This window comes from Oreochromis aureus, linkage group 22 (assembly GCF_013358895.1).
Source record: "Oreochromis aureus strain Israel breed Guangdong linkage group 22, ZZ_aureus, whole genome shotgun sequence".
Classification (NCBI taxonomy): Eukaryota; Metazoa; Chordata; class Actinopteri; order Cichliformes; family Cichlidae; genus Oreochromis; species Oreochromis aureus.
The window spans coordinates 10518795-10527699 of record NC_052962.1 but is presented as its reverse complement, the minus strand read 5'-3'; positions in this window follow the sequence as shown (position 1 = coordinate 10527699).

Genomic DNA, 8905 nt, shown 5'->3' with positions numbered 1-8905 from the left:
CTTCTTCCTATAGCAAAATGTTCCTCTGCTTTGAAACTGTCGTTTATGCCGCTCAGTAAAGAGTAGCGGGAAAATGTGTAAAGAGAAGCGTACGCCCGGCCAGATTTGCCCACATGTTGATAGGAAGTGACGAATCAAAACTGGAAAATGTGCTTTTCTTACAAGCAAATATCGAGTTACCTTCATGGAAAATGACAGAAATTCCCCTTTTTTTGTTTGGTGTGTTTTTCAATGAAATGACCACAAATCTGCCTAGTATGTAAACATTACCTTACTGGGAGAAGTTTATAGATGTCACATTAAAAGATTTCTTGGAAATGAGTCCTCAAAATGACACAAAAAAAAAACCCAGTGCTGTGCAAAAGTCTTGAGCCAACCCTTGTTTTTATTATATTTTGCTTTAAAAATGGGTGCTAGTACCAATGATTTATTAAAAAATGACCAAAGATACATAGAAATACTGTGTGTAGGGAAAAAGGAAAAATGTTTGTGCAATTCTAACCAGACTTAAAGTCAATATTTCTTACCAAAGTCAAGTTTTCTTGTAATTTCTTTAACAAATCTTTAGGAATATTTATCCAGGATCCTTGAAGGACATTCAAAGCGCTGCATTTGGATGTTGGCTGCCTTTTTTTACATTCTCTGTCAAGATGATCCCACACTGCTTCAATAATGTTGAGGGCCAAGCTTCACAGTGTTCCACTGTGTGTTTTTCTATCAAGGTTTGCTTTTACTGTATTGTCATGCCGACAAATGAAGCAATTGCCAATCTGATGCTTTCCAGATGGTATTTCATGGTGGATCACAATGTGATGGTGATTCTGTGTTCATAATTCCATCATTCTTGACAAGATCTCCAACACCAGTGGCTGAAATGGATCTCCAAACCACAGCGTCTTACCGAAGGCTGTAGACGCTCACTGTTGCACCTTTCTCCTGACCTCCGTACATACTGAGCAGTGATTTGAACCAACAATTTCAAATTTGGATTCATCACAACATTTAAGAGCTGTTGTAACTGATTTTCAGTGCAGTTCTTGTATAATGTGGTATACCTCAGGCTTTTCTCCCTGTTGTAAGAATGTCCATCCTTCCAGTGAGACCATTACTTGTGAAGCATTAGTGAACAGTAGGTGAATATATGATCAGATTTTGATTTTTGTCCTGTTTCTTAAGGACATGATTCTCAGATAGATTTTATCTGCTGTAGATCATTTTGTAGTCCTGCAACTTCTTTTGTCTTCAGTCTAGTTTCCTCATTTTTGAGGACAGGCCATGTTGGGATATCCCAAGTTGTGAGCTGATAGCTCTTTGTTGGAAAAATGCTATTTCATGCCTGTCAAACTGTGATATCAATTCAATTCAATATAGCGCCATAACAACATTTGCCTCAAGCTGCTTTATGTTGTAAGGTAAAGACTCTACAAAAATCTAGAGAAAAACAATCAACTGACCCCGTATGAACAAGCACTTGGTGACAGTGGGAAGGAAAAAACTCTCTTTTAGCAGGAAGAAACTTCAGGCAGAACAAGGAGCAGCCATCTGCAGTGATGCGAGGGAGCTGGGACAAAAGACACTGTTTTTGTAATTAAACTAAAGAAACAAATGATGTGTTTTTGCAAAGAAAACCTTTGAAGGAGCTTCTGAAAGCCTGGAGAACTTTTGGAAGCAAAGTGCTTTTTTTTTCTTTTGCTTTGGAAGCAAAATAGGAAGAAATGAGGATTGACTTCAGAATTTTTTAAGTAATACTTTTCATTTGTGACTGAAACACAGTGTAGCTCTAAAATGGTCAGAGGAAAGCTAAATGTGTAGCTATACATTGGTACACTTTTTCCAATAATATCTACTGTGCAGAATAATATTTATCAGAATAACATTACTAGGCATATATACCTGTATACCTACCAACACTTACTTTTTTAAGCCTATTTTAAGACCCACTGCCCTCCTGTTTTGCTCTTTCTCCCGTGAAACTCACGTAATTGGCATGACCCATAATATGAACACATTTTGCCTGTTTACCCTGACCTTACCCAATTCACCAGATTATCTATCAGACACAATCTACACACACCGCGTACGATTTCAGCCCATCTGCCACTGAAAGCCTGGCAACCCTCGACCCCGATTCAAAAGGGGTGTGTGCGCAGCTGTTCTGCGCGCGGGCAGGCCGACAGGTTGGATGCTGAATAAATTAGCTCGCTAGTGTAGCTTTTTTGTTGCTTGGCTGCTTCAGCTGACTTTTACTGCAAAAAGACGCAGCAAAGAAAGACTTCAAAACACACCAAAATAAAACAAAACAAAAAACACCACATGTGCTGACTTCCCAATATGCGTGTGACAAAGATGCAGACTTTGGTCAAGTTAAGACGCTCACAGATCTGCTCAGCAGCGAACTGGCCTTTTTTCCCAACCATATTAAGGCTCCACTCTGAGTAAGAAGAGATACTGCAAAACTATGACACACACACTTTTGGTAATAATCGAATTAGTTTGGAAAATAGGCTTCAGGATTTGATGACGAAACGTCTGTAATTTGAAAGGTTATTTATTCTGCACAGCGCCTTCCAAAACTGTTAAAAATCATCATTACAAAAGCTTTACAATCTGTGCTGTCCTCCAGCACTGATCACTCTCTCTCTGTCTCTCACCATGTGTGCATCTGTTTGTTTTTTGTGCACCGTCTTTTGGTTTCTGTTCCCCTGCTGGCACACCTGCAGTCCATTCACCGATTACTGTCCCGCTGCAATAAAACGCTTCCTGTCACTCGTTACCAGATCATTTCCCTGTATTGTAGCAAAGATGCTCAGACCTTGTAGTGATTTTTGCCAATGCTACCTCCTTGTCGTTTGTCTCCTTATGTTTTTCCACGCATGTTTTTCCACTCTACACAAACTATTCCTGAAATGGTCTGACTTCCCTTCCTGCACTCTCAGCCTTCTTTTGTTATTGAACTGCTGTACTTTTATTCTTCCTTGGTCCTGCTCTGGAGTCCAGTGTTCTGAAAAAAACAACAACCCAAAAACATAACACTGATACATTTGACACAATTTTGCATCTGCATAGAACCACAATGCATTTGAAATGCATTTGAAATGCATTTTGAAATCTGAGTGTCGGTCTGTAACTTTAATTCAAGGTCTTATATAAAAAGAAAATATTGCAGTGCTTCTTATGTTGTCACCCGCTCAAAAATAATAGATCACATGACTGTTAAGCAGCTTTTTCGCTGGTTTCTTTGTTATTTCAGGACCAATTTAGGAAACTTTACCAGTGGCCACATCAATAATTTGGTCGATTTTTTAAAAAAAAGGAAGGCACTGGTGAGCTCGGCAGTCAGCAGACCCCAAGAGGCCTAAAAGACCACGGAAAACAACTGAAATGAATGATCACAGAATTCTTCCATTGGTCTAGAAAAACCTCTTCACCACATCTAACCAAGTCAAGACTTGGCAGTCTGCTGTGTAAACTGTGTAATTTATAGTACCACAGTTGTGTCCATTTGTGTATGTGTTTCCATACGGACAGTGTACGGAGAGGGATTTTCAACCACCACAAACATGTTCCCATGCACCCTTCCAAAATCCGAGTTGCTGAATGTGGATGATGCTGTGCACCACTCGAATGCTCATTCTGTAACAAGTGGGCTGGAATAGGGAATGGAGCAACAGCGGAGTTCACCAGGAATGGCTGAAGCAGAAAAAAACATCAAAGATACAAGAAGAAAAGTACACACAGTGGCTGTAATGGACACGTCATTGTTTTTAGACTTGGTTTCACTTCAGCTCTTTATGTTGGAACTTCGTTCCTCTCCGTGGCTGACGGACCAACAGCACAAGCGGCCCACAGACTGTTTGCGCTACACATTTTGTACACTGCTTCCATGGACTACAGGCGCCGTCTGCAGGTAGACGGTCTCTGCTGAACCAACGGCATACAGCATAACGCAGTCTGCTATCAGTTTGCAATTAAATGAGGTCAAGCTGGCAATTACATGCAATCTGTGATAATATGACGATCAGCTGTGATAAACCAGTGAAAATCACAAATCTGTTGCAAATCTGTTGCTGTATACATACACAGAAAGTCACATTAAAGAGAAATTCACATTAACTACTTAAAGTCTAGCCAGAATCTCTTAGAGTTCAGAAATCCCTCCAGACATAGTTCCTGCAGGACGACAACAGTAATATGACATTGTTGTTGATATTGTTGACATTCACAAGGTTGCTCGGCAACTTTGCTTTTATATAGGAATCTAGCAAGAGTACAAACTGTTGGCAGCCAGTTGAGTTGAATCCCCTGTTGCAAAGACACGTGTGATTGTGTGACTATTGATTGGGTAAATTCTGAAATGTGCAGATATTATATCTACATACTCTAATTCTGCAGCCACTCTGAATGCAACTCTAGATTCAGAGTTCGTGACCAGAACTGACCACAGCCGACCGTGATTTTCATCCTCTGGAGGCAAAGCTGAAGCGGGAAGGTTCACAAACAAGCTGCCACTGAGGGCAGCTCCGGCAGAGGCCTGGAAAACGTCTCGTAGGAGGAAAGCATTATTTAGTGATGTCCATGGGTTCCAGACTTAAGGCAGACATTGCTTGCAAATGACTTGTATCCAAGCATTGCAAAAATGTTTTGATTTATAATTGTGTTAGTTTTTCCAATTACCTCAGAGTCTGTGAAAACGGAGGGACTGTGTGAAAACGATGTGTTTTGTTAAACCTCTTGAATTATAGCTGGAAGTCTGCACTTTAGGAACATCGTGACTGATTCATGTCTACTATGTATAATGTCACAGTTAACTTCAGGAAAGGATTGTGATGGAGGTTTAAAGAAAATAAAGTATGGGAACCACAATTACAGGGGTTAAAGTAGGACACCCTACATGACAACTTGCACTCTACAATCTGCCCTGCTCAGTGGGAGGCACTGCTACTCCTGCATCTGCATAAATCATGACAGCATTCACAAAAACTGACTAGAAAGCTTTTGTTTTTCAGGTGAGGAAATCCTCTGTAAGAGATGCGATCACAGAGCGTTAGATGAAACACTTCTCGGTGATCGTTAGGTCACGCTCCGGGGAATCTTCTGCAAAGCCAAGTAAAAAACCACGTGTGTTATAGAACAGCAACATCCAGCTACTCCCAGAGCTTTCACTATTAAACCAGGATCACAAAGTTTCCCCTAAAAAGTTCTTCCAGCGCATTTAGTCATTCTTTAGTCCCTGCAATGATAACCCCAAATCAAAAAAGTTCAGTTGCTGTATAAAATCCAAATTAAAAACAGAAGGCAATCATTTCCAAATCACATAAACTCCCATTTTATCGATAATAGATCATAAAAAATATATCAAATGCTTAAACTAGAACATTTTCATATTTAATGAAAAATATTAGCTCATTTTGAATTTGATGGCACCAACACATTTCAATAAAGTTTGGATGGGGGCAACAAAAGGATGGAAAAGTTAGTGGGACTATAAAGAAACAGCTGGTGGAACATTTTGCAGCTAACTGGGTTGACTGGGAACAGGTCAGTTACTCTACAGGCAGAATTCATTAGCACTGTGTCTACAAGAGTTTCAGCATGAAACTGTGAAGACTTTGAATATATAATTATTAGTGCTGTCAGCGTTAATCTTGTTAAAATGACGTTAACGCCATAACCGCATTAACGCAAGTTAGCACGGATCACCCCGTGCGTGGGGCTGCACTGCGTCAACACATTAGCGCAGTTAGCTCGTTAGCGCGGTTAGCACGTTAACGTGTTAGCGCCGTCCAGCCCCACGCACGGGGCGATCCGCGTTAACTCGCTAACTGAGATTTGCCATGTTAATGCGGTTATGGCATTAATGTCATTCTAAGACATTAACACTGACAGCACTAATAATTACCTACAGTACTTAATGTCAGATTCAGATATCTGGAGGAATCTCTGTGGGCAAGCTGAAAATCAGTATTGGCCCTCATGTGGCACTGAATCAAAAACAGGAGTCAGTCATGGAAATCAATGCACAGGCTCAGGATCACTTCCAGAAATCACTGTCATCGGCCGTCCACAAATGTAAGTTAAAGCTCCAGCGCACAGAAAAGAAGCCGTATGTGAACACGATCCAGAAAAAACACTGTCTTCTCTGGATCAAAGGTCATTTAAAATGAACTGAGGCAAAGTGGAAAACTGTTCTGTGGAATTTTGGTGAATCAAAATTTGAAATTGTTTTTGGAAAATATGAATGACGTGTTGCCCGGACTGAAGAGGAGAAGGACCATTCAGCTTTTTATCAGCGCTCAGTATTTACAGGTTTTTGAGCAACATTTGGTTCCAACCAGACAATCGCCTCATTCAGTCAATACTTTGCATATTTTAACAAGACAATGCTACAACAGCAATTTCAAGCTTGAATTTGGCTTTAAATACACACAGAATGGTTTCCCTACATGTAGCTACATTTTTGTCAGATATTTCAATTAGCAGCATTTCCTCACTAATTTACTAGAAATCCTATCAGCTTTCTATGTCCTCAAAACACATGTGCTGCTGTGAAATAGTTGGATATAAAAGACAGAAAGCACACAGGTTGTTGCTCCGATCACATGGGCTACTATATTTATCAGGGATATAAGTGAATACACCAATGAGCACTCAAACATTTGAAAATCTATTTGACTGAATCGCTTTGAATGTAAAGCAGCTTCTTTCTACATACAAGAACAGGCAGATTATGCTGGATTAAGTTCACCATTTGTATAAAGAGGAGTGCATTGATATTTTTATGAAAAGGAGCTCTGGTATTTGTGTCTTTTAGCTTATATGTCAAGTCACAACAGCGCCAGGCTCGTGTTGGTGACACATCCATCTTCTCAATGGGAAAACCAGCCAGCATGAATCCCCTTGTACCTCCAAGAGACTCTTCTAGACTCTTTGTCTGAGAGTCTCCCCACACCCAGGATTTCTTTAATGCGCTGTTCCCTACATGGACTGTCACTGTTTCTTTACAGCACATGAATCCCCCTGTGGGGGAGCATCAGCCCAACCCGCCTACCCTTGTCTCCACACTCTGGGGATGCTGCTCTCCTCCTGGGAGCACAGGACCAGTCTCCTCTGGAGATGGATAAGTTATGGAACATGCCATCCTCTCCCTCAATAATAATTCATGAGCTGCGTCGGCAATGGCAACAACTATATCTTTTTTATTGACACATATCTAATATCTGTCTGCTCTAAAATGTATGTTTCCGTTGTTAAGACCGTGCGTTTCTTTGTGATGAACTACTTCATCATGTTAGCAGAGGCTGTGATTAAATGTGTGTTGTTTTATGACGACGGTGTAATTGAGGAAAGGGTGTAATAAAAGTTGCCCAGAGCGTTCTTTTCTTTTTCAGCTGCTGAATGTAGACAGGGCCGAATAAGATGCAGGCTGCTGGAAATATAGAGGGTTTCTCCTTACAACTCCCCTGGCACGCCTGCTATGTTGCGGCTCTCAGATTTGAAAACAGAGCAGGTATCACACACAACAGCCATGAATTGTGTCCTGTCTGGGGATTCAGCGAAATAACCCAACTCCAGAAGTCATAAATCTGGATGAAATTGGTCTTATATGTGGCCAAATAAAGCATACGAGTGCCAAAAGCCTGTGCATTAGACTGTGTGCTCAAGCTTGGAGATGATGTGTGTGTGTGTGTGTGTGTGTGTGTTGGGGGGGGGGTGGGGGGGGGGGTGGCAGACAAACATGTAACAAGCAGTATAGTTTGGGATATGCATTATACATGCTGTGTGAGCAGGAAATCACGCCACATAGGAGCACAAGGCTTTGACACACGGGGGCAGAAAATATCTCACCCAGACATCAGAAAGAAAACACTAGCGAGGAGGTAAATCTTTCAGCGAGCATTGCCCCTGAGAGAGAGTAAAATTATTTATATGAGGCCCAGACAAAACCTAGCTCACAGTATCTAAACAGAGAGCAGCTCCGGCACACTCGTGTTATTGTCGTACTTCAGTGCTTATCACAGAGACCCGGCGTTATCGGCTTCTTGTTGAGTTAACACGGTGCTCCTGTGCGGTGCCATCAGATCCACTCTGAGAAAAGTGAAATACAGGCAGCGGATTTGAATGAGCTGAGGAACGACAATCTCTCCGAACTGGGAAAATATTATTATACTGAGTCAAGAATTTCCTCATTACCGAAAGATTTTCCATGTCGGTCTTGCTCGGGGTTGCGCATTCGCATCTGCACTCTTGCCTTTGACTTTACTGTATACGAGTGTAGGCAGCCGAGGCTGTCTTCAATTATTCACCTGTGACGGCTTTTCAACTCCAGCTCTCTCTTCTCCTCGTGTCGCGCTCTGCTCAGCCCAACTTTTTCTCTCGCCCTTTTTTCTCCTTTACTTTCCTTTTCCGCTTATTTTCACCCCATGTCTGCCTTCCTTTCATGCCTCAAACCTTTCATCCTCTCTTGCACCCCTCCACCATCACCACCACCACCAACCCTCACCCACCCATCCCTCTCTTTACATCTCTCCCAATTTTGAGGTACCAGTCTCTACTTGGGCCTGACAAGTTAAGGGTGTGTCTCTCCTCCTTTTCTCGCCTCCTCCTTCCTGCTCTTCCAAATCTTGCTCCACCATCTATCTCCCCCACCACACAATCTCCTCTCATGTCAGGGAAACCTGTAGGCATCCAAGTGCTACTTTTGATCATTGCTTTTACTGGGATCCCTCACTGCCTTGCTCTGCCTTGGGGTGGCAAAGAAGGCAGAGTGTGAAAGAATGAAAGGGATAACAGAGTAAAGTTATGTCAAGGCTGACATGTGCATCAGCTAGCTAGTGCACGCAGTGGAGAGCAAAATTGGCACATGCAGCTCTCGGCGATGAGGAGTAAATAAACCTCCTGTTAAAGC